The sequence below is a fragment of the Mus caroli genome, chromosome X (assembly GCF_900094665.2).
Source record: "Mus caroli chromosome X, CAROLI_EIJ_v1.1, whole genome shotgun sequence".
NCBI lineage: Eukaryota > Metazoa > Chordata > Mammalia > Rodentia > Muridae > Mus > Mus caroli.
In genome coordinates, this window is record NC_034589.1 from 45,334,954 (window position 1) to 45,346,668 (window position 11,715).

Here is an 11,715-nt window from a genome sequence, read left to right on the forward strand (position 1 = left end):
TCCATCAGCCACGGCTCTTGCATTTTCTTACGTTGGCCAGCAGGGGGCGTTCTGTTTATGCAGTTCTTCTGAAGTTCAGCCGGGGTGGGGAGGTGGGGGTAGGGGTGGGGGGTGGTTTCTAAACTCCTTGCCAGGCTTCCAGGACTGAGCAAGGACTGCTGTGAAAGGTGTCACAGGTCACCTAGACAAACTTTTAGTGTGCTGGCTTGGTTCAGGTCATCAGCCACCCCTGTAAGGGGCTCGGAAAATGATAATTTGCTTTGCATTTACAAAGAATAAAACTGTGCTGGCCCTGTCCTTTGGTGGAAGTGATGGCCCAGTTGATTCTTTACATTTGTGGGTGTTGACCATTACGATTTCTGGTAATCAGACACTTGCATGGCCTGTTTTTGAGATTATAATAAATTACATCGTTTTTTCCTACCCTTTCCTCCCTCTAAACCTACTATTAGGTCCTCCCTGCTCTCTCAAATTCATGCTTTTTTCATTAATTGTTATTACCTACACACACACACACACACACACATACACATATGTATATACATGTATATTCCAAAATATAACCTGCTTAGTCTGTATAATGCTACTTGTCTGCATGTCTTTGGGGCTGAGCATATGGTATTGGATAACCAATTTGTGTGCTCTTCCCAAGGGAAGACGACTTCTCCCACTTGGAGCATTCCTTAGTTTCCTGTAGTTCTTTGTGTAGAGTTGAGGCCTCATGGGTGTTCCCCTGTCCATTTTGACATATCTATTCCTGTTGTCCTTGTTCAGTTCATGGTTAAGCAGTCATGTTGCTAAGACTCTACAGGTGTAGATCCTAACATCATTAGAAGACACAAGCTCACAAAAAGCTCCCTAGTCCTCTGGCTCTTAAAATCTTTCTGCCCTCTCTTCCAAAATGTTTGCTGTGCCTTGGGTACAGGAGTTGTTCTCTAGATGTATCCACTGGGACCGAGCTCCACAACTCTACATTTTGACTGTTTGTGAGGACTATGCTCTTTTCTTTGTATCTAGTGCTTTTAACCTTAGAGCCATCTCTCTAACCCCCTTATTGGGGTATTTTTTTAGCCCAACAAGTCAGTTGTAACCACAGACTATGAGGGTAGAATGCAGTCATGAGGGTGGGAAAAATCCCCAAATTAGGAGTCAGGACACTTTGATTTCTAGCACTTGCTTCTTGTTGACTATCTTTTCTAGATCTTAAAGCCCTCGTTTATAAAATGAAAGAGCAGATCTATCATAAAGATGCTGTTCAGAGCCTAGCATGATAACATGGGCCTGTAGTTCCATCACTCCAGAGGCAAGAGCTGAAGGATCAATGGAGCCTAGAGGTGCAAGGCCAGCCTGAGCAACATAGGAAGATTCTTATCGCTAAAAAAACAAAAACAAAAACAAAAAAAAAACCCAACATTCTGTTCCATGTTTAGGTAGTAACTTCAACTTAATGATTTTTATTTGAAAGTGTGACTAACTGTACCTGTGGTAAGGTCAAATTGCTGTGGCATCAGGTACATTCAACTTTAATATTTTCGGGTACCTGAACCACATACCTGCCTTTCCTATGAAGTATATGCAGACTTGCACTTCAACATCTCCAAATTCTGTGCCAGTGAGTGTGTGGAGCGAGTAAAGGAGAATGTTTCTCCTTTCTCTTATTTCTTCTTTATTCATTAAGGCCAGGGAAGGTAATGGATAGAAGCGAACTAAGCTGACCTGAAGGCTAAGCAAGGTTGCCAGGCCAGGGAAGACTGGCTCCAGTTGGAAAGTGTTAAAGGTTGGTACTTTCTTACTTTGTCCTGGTAGACTTCATACAGGTACCAAAGAAACGAAGATGTTTGGGGTTCAAAGAAATGAAGATGTTTGGGGTTTTAGTGGTCACACTGGCTTCACACCAAGGGTCTACCCACAAATGGAAACTATGAGTTTTCTGTCCTATTTGAAATATTTGTTCTTCAAAACACCCTTCAAAATCGTTCATTTGTCTTTGCCTCATAAAGGTGCTCATTCCTTAATGATAGCATGCTGAGCTATCACACAGTGCTATACCGCCAAGCTCAATCATTCAATATAATTCTGATTTTGTATATGTAGAATTGGGAATCAAACTCAGGGACTTATTTATGCTAGGCAGGCAAAACTATCATTGAGTTAAACTCACATCCTTAATGTTGAAACAGGGCTACAATGTTTAGCCCTTGTTGATGGGAAACTCCAAATCTTCATACCTTCTTCTTCCAATTGCTAGGATCACAAATGTTTGCCATCAAACCTGGACCTAATTCAATTTTCTTTTAGACAAGATAGATTTCTCATACTCCTGGCTGTCTTTGATCTCAACATATAGTCTAAGATGACCTTGAACTTCTGATTATCCTACTTTCATCTCATGACTGGGATAACAGGAATACCCCACCGCAACATATTTTTATGTAGTCTTGAAGATGGAATGCAGGGCTTGGTGCATACTTGATAATCACTGTACCAAAGGAGCCACATCTTCAGTCATCTAATTTCTTTTTTAAAAAAGGATTTATTTTAGTGTGTGTGTGTGTGTGTGTGTGTATGTGTGTGTGTGAATGAATACTTGACCTGCCTTTATGTCTGTGTACCACCTGTGTGCCTGGTGCTCAAAGACATCAGAAGAGGGCATTGGATCCCCAGGAACTGGAGTTATGTATGGATGGTTGTGAGTCACCATTTGGGAGCTTGGAGTTGAACTCAGGTCCTCTGAATAGAAAAACTTAATTCTCCAGTCCCTACTTCTGTTTTCGTTTCCTTTTTCTTTTCCTTTTCTTTTCTCTCTCTCTCTCTCTCTCTCTCTCTCTCTCTTTCTTTCTTTCGAGGATGTCAGTCCATCAGTCATGTTTGCAGCAAGATTAATTCATTTTCCATGAGTATGTCTATGCACCTGAGGGAGTAGGTAGAGGTCTAGAGAAGATAGATAGATAGATAGATAGATAGATAGATAGATAGATAGATAGATAGGTGACTTAGCCCAGCTTTGGTGTCAGGAAATTGTATTTCCAGGATGTTCCTGGAATATAAATTCCTGGTGAAGCCACCTCAGATGCTGAGATTCAGAAAGGCTTGTCATATTTAAAGGCTCTATGGAAATCCTAGGTCCTGGACTAACCAGGTAGACAATGAGCAATACCCATTCCATTACCTGTTCCATTACCGATTCCATTCCCCGGTCCAGAGAGCCAAGGAGAAAAAAAAGCCAAGGTTGCTGAGCTAGTAGTTTAAAGCTGAAATGGAATAAACATTAAAATAAAAACAGGGGAAAAAAGATAGGAGAAAGCTAGGAAATTAAATGTTCTTCTTCATGTACAGGCAGAAATAACAGTGGGTTAAATTGTCATTAAAAAAAAAAAAAAAGAGTCCGGATGAGCACAGATTTTCTGAACCCACTCATGTTTCTGTAATCACCTTGCTTCTCGGATTTCACGAGTCTCCCAGAGCTGAATAGAATAGTTCATCAGAATAATTTCTGATAGATCGAAGGTGAATTATACAAGTTTTTTTTTTTTTTTTTTTGGTTTTTTGAGACAGGGTTTCTCTGTACAAGTATTTTTAAATGGGGGTAGCACATTAGATTACTCATCCCTTTAATTTGTTGAGTGGAGAATTTGAAATCAGCACAAAGAACCACAAAGTACCACCAAGACCTCTTAATTCTTCCCTCAAGAAGCCTGGGTGGTTCATATTCTTGGAATGTCTTTCACCTAGGGCTCCAGTTTCTCTAAATTTTGCTGAGCCCTTGTTATTATAGTTCATTACTAATTTTAGAAATATTTTATATGTGTATGTGATGTGTGCACATATGTGTGTGCATGCATATGGATGCCACAGACCAACATTAGCACTTTTTCTTTTTCAGAGTATATACTTAGTAGTGGCACTACCGTGTTGCAGAAGTTAAGCTGTTTTGGTTTTGCAAACAGGGTTTCTCTTTGTAGCCTTGGCTATTCTAGAACTCCCTCTGTAGACCAGACTGGCCTCGAACCCACAGAGATATGCCTGCATTTGCCTCTGGCTCCCAAGTGCTGGGATTAAAGGCGTGCGCCACCACTGCCCAGCTCTGCTTTATTAGTTTTGAGACAGGGTCTCCCACTGAATGGCAAGCTCCCCAACTGGTTAGTCTGAATGGCCACTGAGCCTCTGGGTTCTAACTGTCTCAGCCTCTCAATGCTTCCTTACAAGCCTCCGCTGTCATGGCCAGATATTGGTTGGGTACTCAGGCTCCAAACTCAGACCCTCAAATTTGTACAACAAGCACCCCACCCATTGAACCTTTATACTTTATACTTTAACCTTTATACTTTTTTTAAAAGATTTATTTATTTATTATATGTAAGTACACTGTAGCTGTCTTCAGACACTCCAGAAGAGGGCGCCAGATCTCGTTGCGGATGGTTGTGAGCCACCATGTGGTTGCTGGGATTTGAACTCTGGACCTTCGGAAGAGCAGTCGGGTGCTCTTACCCACTGAGCCATCTCACCAGCCCCCGCAGCTCCCATACTTAATGTCTGCTAATACAAAGTTTTTTTAAAAAAATTAAAAAAAATTTTAAAAATTAAAAAAAAATTAAAAAATTCCAACTTTCTCGAATTTAGGATATATTTTCAAATTAACGGTATGTCACAGTACACTTGTCAATATTTTTAAAGTGATTTTTGAGATACCGTTATGTCTCCCAATCAGTGTAGTTTCAGATATAGTGAAATATGAAATATGCTAGACTGTGGACATGGGAATCAAAGAATTTATGGAGAAAACTGGTCTCAGGAACCTTACCTTTACAATTAACCAAAACAAAAGTGCTAAGAGCTGTCGTAGTGACGTTAGTGTAGAATGCGGTTAGAGCATATTAAGGGTCGATGAGTTCTGGTCCTGAGGCTAGGAATGAGTTTAGAAAGGAGATGGCAATAAGGACTTGCCTATCGAGCAGGAGACAGAGCTACTTCTGAAATGTGAATGGGGGTGAGTTATTTTCCCTCAAAGAGTACTCTTCCCAGCAGTGAATGAATAGGTCTTATATGCCATGTACTGCTGAGGTTTTAAGTCCCATTTAAGCTCCTACTCTGGAAACCTACTGGGACTTCCAACTCCTGCTCCTTTTTGGCTAGATCAAAGCATGATGTTCTCAGGATGTAAACCCCGGGCTCCAGATGAGAGAGGCAGAAAAATAACTCTGAACATACCAGAAGACCTTGGGTAGCCAGCCACTCCTTTGGTTTTGGAAACAATATACTTAAGAAACATCAGTCGTAGTATCAAGCAAAGTTCCTTGTGAGCAGTCCAGCTTCAAAGACAGGTATAAAAGAGAAACACCACATTTGTGCCACTCTCCAAAGACGCACCAGAGACTGAGTGTGGAAGAGTACATTAGTCACTTACTATCTGTGTGAACTTGACAACTCAGGTTGCTCATCCTATAAGATAGAATCAATAGTCTTCTTGGGAGGATGATCAGAGATCACACAGAGTACAAGTCCCCTTTGTTGTCAGCACTCTGATATTAACTGACAGTGGAGAGTTGGCCAAGCATCTCTCTCCTCCTTGATATACTTATGCTTCTTTCAATTACAGTCTCTGGAATGTGTATCACTCATCATATGGGTCTCAGTGGTATATATATATGTTTTACAAAGGTGAATCAAGTGACAGGGAGGATATTTTGAGTTTATTACTACACGAAGCCTGAATCCAGAGTAATGACTCTGCTAGATGACCTCTCTGGTCTCAGAGGTATCCTGCAATGGAATTTTCTAGAGTCAGAACCTACCCAGCCTTTACTGAAGACTGTGTACAGTTGGCTCCAGCCCTAGTAATCAGAATACTAGAAAGGGGGAAGAAACCTCTGCTTTGGTTCTCCAGTATGAAAAAACCCTCTGAGGAAGTGGAATAGAAGCAAGAGAGGTTACTATTGTATTTTCTGTTTACTCGTGGAAATAGGAGCTTTGCAGCTGGGGACCTACTACTAGGCTGCATTCAGAGCAGAATAAATCATTGTCTTCTTATTTGGACTCAAAAGACACTAACACTTTAACTAGACATGTACTGTACATGCACCCTCATTCCCATACTGAGCATCAATAGGATGTCTACCTGCTTCAGAAGTCAAAACTATAGTTGTAGTGTTCTAAGTCTTCTCTCTCTCTCTCTCTCTCTCTCTCTCTCTCTCTCTCTCTCTCTCTCTCTCNTCTCTCTCTCTCTCTCTCTCTCTCTCTCTCTCTCTCTCTCTCTCTCTCTCTCCACACACACACACACACACACACACACACACTTACACCTCAAATGGTATTTAGTCTTGATGTTCACTATATTTCTCTGGGCTCATGTTGTCACTTCCTGGGAGACTTGACGTGGTAGTTGATATTGTCAACTTGAGATCTAGAATCACCTGGCAGACAAAGCTCTTGGCTTATCTCTGAGGGCAGTTCTAGATTAAGTTAAGTAGAGTGGGAAATCTGTTCTGAATGCGGGTGGCATCATTTCATGTGCTGGAGTCCTGGACTGAAGAAATGAGAGAAAGTGAGCTGAGTGTGTACCAGTATTCATCACTCTTTGCTTCCTGCCTGGGATTTTCAAGTGATCTGCCTTGTGCTTCTGACACCATACTTTCTCTGCCATACCTACCCTTGAATGGTAAGCCAAATAAATCCCTCCTTCCTCAAGTTGCTTCTGTTGGATAACTACTACATTGAGTTTACACCTGTTTCTTTCAATGTACTGTTATCTCTAAAGCATTCCCTGGCCTTTCCAACCATGCCCATTGACAGTAAACCAAGTACACAACAGTGGACAAACATCAACAGATTCTCTTTATGTCACTAGGACCATTGGGTACAAATGTGTAGAGCCTAGTTACAAATTTTTATTATGTATGCTATAGGATTGTGTCCCTGACTTGAAATGGCTGTTACCCTTTAGAACTCTGAGCAGTCATGATTACCTGCAAAAGACCTGTACATGGTTGAGTCCATCAACTTTCCTTCATGGAACAGAGGAGTTGTTCATGAGGCCCCAATTTTCTCCAAGGATTTAAAAACAGTTAATACTTCCTGGGAGACAAAGACATTTTCTTTAATGGTATAACCATCAATAAGTTACCAATGTTCTATAAGTAATCAACTCCTCACCTATGCTATTATAAGAAGCCTTAATTAAAATCATTGGTTCACCAAGCTGTACATGGGTGGGATAATTTCTTTCTTTCTGCTGTTGGTTTGCTACCTGGGTAAGTAGTCGTTTGTTCATGTCTACTCAGAAAAAGTTCACACACAATAGCATGTCACACAATTCCATAGAGACAGACTTGTGTGGAATGCACTAATTGTTGGTTATTGTTCAGATGAAGAAACTGGGCTCAGAAATGATGAATGACGAAGTCAGTATCACACAACTACTAAGTGGTGGGTCTAGGATTCAAACCCAGCAGCCTGTCACATTCATTACATAGACATATAATTCCATGTGCCAATTTCAGTCATCCTAAAGGTTAACTTTCTCAAAGACAAACTGGTTTAATGGTTTAACCTGAACACTACTTGAGTTAGCCATCTGAAAAATGGATGAGATGAGTCGTGTATACATGTATATGTGGCTGGGGGTGGGGTGGCTCACTACGTCTACATGAAGCAGTCAGCATTCTGTTCCACGGTAATGAACTGTGATAATAACAACTGAAATATGAAACCAAATCGACAGCTCTGTAAGCTTAGTTCCAGCACTGGCAGAAACAACAACAACAACAACAACAAACCACAACCAACCAGGACTCTGGTGATTTTTTTTAAAGGTTTATTTATTTATTTCATGTATGTGAGTACACTGTCACTGTCTTCAGACATACTAGAAAAGGGCATCTGATTCCCTTTACAGATGGTTGTGAGCCACCATGTGGTTGCTGGGAATTGAACTCAGGACCTCTGGAAAAGCAGTCAGTGCTCTTAACCGCTGAGCCGTATCTCCAGTCCTCTGGTGAGTTTTTATTGTAGAGTTTGGGGTCTCAATATTTTACTATTCAAAATGATTCATTATTTTTTTCATACAATATTTACTTTCTTCTCTTGGAATCTTTCCTTTCTAAAGTATTATCATAGAAAGCTAATTAGCTTTTGAGAAAAAAAAATCAAAACAAAACAATGCCATGAAGATCCCTGCTGCTGCTGCTAAGAATGTGTTAATTAATTATATAAAGAATTCACATATTTTTCTTTTTTGACTTACTGGATATTTTTCAGTTACAAAAATGGAAATCCTATCTTGTTCCTTCTTTAACATTTTTATGATTTTATTTTATTTTCAGTTATATGTATGTGTGTGCATGGTTTGGGTATATGCATGTGAATGTTCGTACTCAAAGATGCAAGAAAAGGGCATCGGATCCCCTGGACCTGGACTTGCAATCTGTCATGAGTTAAACGGCAGGGGTCCTGGGAACAGAAGTGAGATCATTTGCAGGAACAGCAAGCATGCAAAACCACTGTGCTGTCTCTGCCGCCTCGGAAGTGATTCTTAAAAAAGATCTTTTTATTAAAACAACTTCAATTACCTCACATGATGTTTTCTTTCAAATCTACAAATGTATTTGAGATTTACAAAAGCAACATCTCTCCGTCACATATTGAAGTAGACCAAAATCTGGAGAGTTGCTTTTGACATTTATAAATGTGAGTTATATCAGCAGAGCCTGAAGGGCATTTCTAGCTCTGAGATTGTCAACTTTTCAAAATATGTGCTATACTTTTATGTGGTTGTAACGAATACAAAACTATATCTGCATGAAGCATAAGGACTTTCCCCATCATAAACATGGGTATTTTTAAAACATTTCCTTTGGTTGTATATTAAAACATATATAACCAAATATATGTTTAGTAAATAAACTGCTGGAGCTATAGAGATAGTGCAGTGGTAAAGAACACTTGTTGCTCTTGCAGAGCACCCAGGTTTAGTTCCCAGCACCCACAACCAGCCGTAACTTCAGTTCCAGGGAGTCCAGTGCCCTTTTTGGCCTCCAAAGGTACCAGGCATGCATATGGGGTACATACATAATACATGCTGGCAGAAACACTCCTACAGATATAAAATATACTGCTGCAAGTAACTGGGCTCTAATTCCTCTGCTTGAGCCAGAGACAGGTTGGAGACTATGAGAAGCATGATAGGTGGCATTCTGCCTAGTTGACTCCACTGGTTGGAGACATTAAGGTGGAGCTGGGGAGCCAGGTGTTCATAGTGAAAAGGGGAGGAAGCAAGGTTGAACAGAGAGAAATGGGAAAATTGAGAAACTTGTACATGAGGCTAACAGCATCAGCTACCCCAGCAAGGACATGGGTGGAGACAGCTGGGCCTTTATAGCCTCACTCAGCCGCAAGATGGGATACTTCTGAAAAGATGAGTTGGTACTGAGTGGCTTGCTCCAGACAAGGCAAAGCAGAAGGTCACTGAAAGCTAGATCCATCTGTAGACTTGTCTCCCACCGCTGCAGCTATTGAAATTCATGTTTGGTAAGCACTTATGCATTGCTCCTTCTGGATCCCTTCAGGCCTCTCTCCCATGAGAGTGAGATTCCTATAGGAACTTGGGCCCCTTTCTCACGCTGCTCTCAGAAATGCAATAGAAACTTTCCCTGCTTCTTCTACTATTCATTTTAGGATATTCCTGCCCATAGTCACTGCCCTTGGCTGGATTTGTTAGCTTTCTAGCTGGCCAGACCCAAACTCTCATTGTGAAGGGAGTCAGCCCACCTGATCATTATTCCCTTCTCATGCTGGGCTGCTGCAATCATCCACTGATAATCACAACTGGGTCTAACAGTGCCAAGTTAGGCTCAAGTAGGACACACATTTTCACACATTTCTCCCTCTTACACAGTAGGACAGCAGGCACACCTGATAACCAAAGTCAAGTACCCCTGCTCAGTCAGCCCCTCTTCTGGTCTGGAGACTCAAGGAACTCAAGGTCCCTTGGCAGTGCCTTATGACTTAGACAGGGCTCTTGGTATGGAACAGACACATCTGCTTTGGACAGCAGGTCCTATGGCCTTGTACAGTGTTGGGGAGTGTCTTAGTTACGGTTTCCATTGCTGTGAAGGGACACCATGACCAAGGCAACTCTTACAAGGGAGAACATTTCATTGGTTCAGGCTTACAGTTTCAGAGGTTCAGTTCATTATCAGCACAGCAGGAAGTACGGCAGTTTCCAGGCAGACATGGTGCTGGAGAAGGAGCTGAGAGTGTTAGATCTTGACCTGACGGCAACCAGAAACTGTTCCACACTGGGCAGAGCTTGAGCACTAGGAGCCCCCAAAGCCCACCTACACGGCGATGCACTTCCTCCAGCAAGGCCACATCTACTCCAACAAGGCCACACCTCCTAATAGTACCACTTTCTATGGTCCAAGTATATTCAAACCTCCACAGGGAGATTTCTTTGCTAGCTCGTAGCTAAGGCTCCAATAACAACAACAGATAAAAGAAGATTAACAAGAAAAGGCATCTAAACTTATTTAATATAAGATTCATGTGGCCCAGGAGTTTTTCCAAATTGATGCCAAGAACTAGGGAAGCCCATATATTTTTATGCTTAAGTTGGATGAAGTGTGAACAGTCATGGGGAAATACAGTTGGAGGACAAAGGGATATAATAGTCAATGAGCTGCTGAGGATGCAGAGTTTCCTGATTCATTCAGAATCTTCTGTGTCCTTGTGGCTTCAAAGATAAGAGCAGCCTCTTCTTCCATATACAAGGAGGGCACCCCAGGAATGAAGACTTGATGACCTCTTTCAGATGAAGAAGCGAAGGGAAGGGGACAGTGGCCACTGTCCATTTGGAGCTTGCACTCTCATACTGACCTAACCTTCCTGTGGTGTAAGGTTTCCTATCCCCATGTTCTTACAGTTAATACCACACTCCCCAAGAACAATAGGCATGAGCTGAAGGAAGGACAGTGTTAGACCAGTGGTGCATGTCATGAAGGTCTAGGCTGTATAGTTTTGTAGTTTTCTCAAGCCCTCTATTGCTCATGGTCACTTTTGGCCAGCTCACTCTCATCTATTGGTGGGGTATTGATAGATCCACCAGGCTTTGCCAATGAGTTCCTCTGAGAAAGCTTAGCTCATGACAGCTCCACTTACATGTGTCCTATGACTGTGTGGACCTGCTGCAAAGCCTTCTACAGTTCTGGGCCTAGATACTGCAGTTTTCCTTTTTTACCTGGTATAAGGAATGAAGAGGAACTCACAGGAGTGAAATGTGTTGCCTCTGAAACCCAATGAGACTCACCTTATGCTGTTATTTGTAGCAGGAGGTACAATGTGTAAAAATCTGACCGTTTTTGAAGGAATGCTCCGGTATGGCTCTGATCACCAGGACTGCTAAAAATTGTATGGCTCTCCTAAGCCTTCAAATTTTCCTGGAATTTATCTCCTACCCTCAAAGTACATACATATGTGTTCTAAAATGTAGCGTGCTACCTACCTACCTTTTACTCATCTGATGGGATCATTAGAACATCATTAATGTAATAGTTAAATATATTCTACAGCATGTATAAACAGTTGTGGCTTCCTTAGACTTAATAAGAAAATGGACTGGAGAGCTAACCTTGAGGCAAAACTGTAAATGCATGCTCTATTCTATTCCACTAAAACGGCAACTTTTCTCTTTTTCCATGTATCCCAGATTAGCCTCGAACTCAG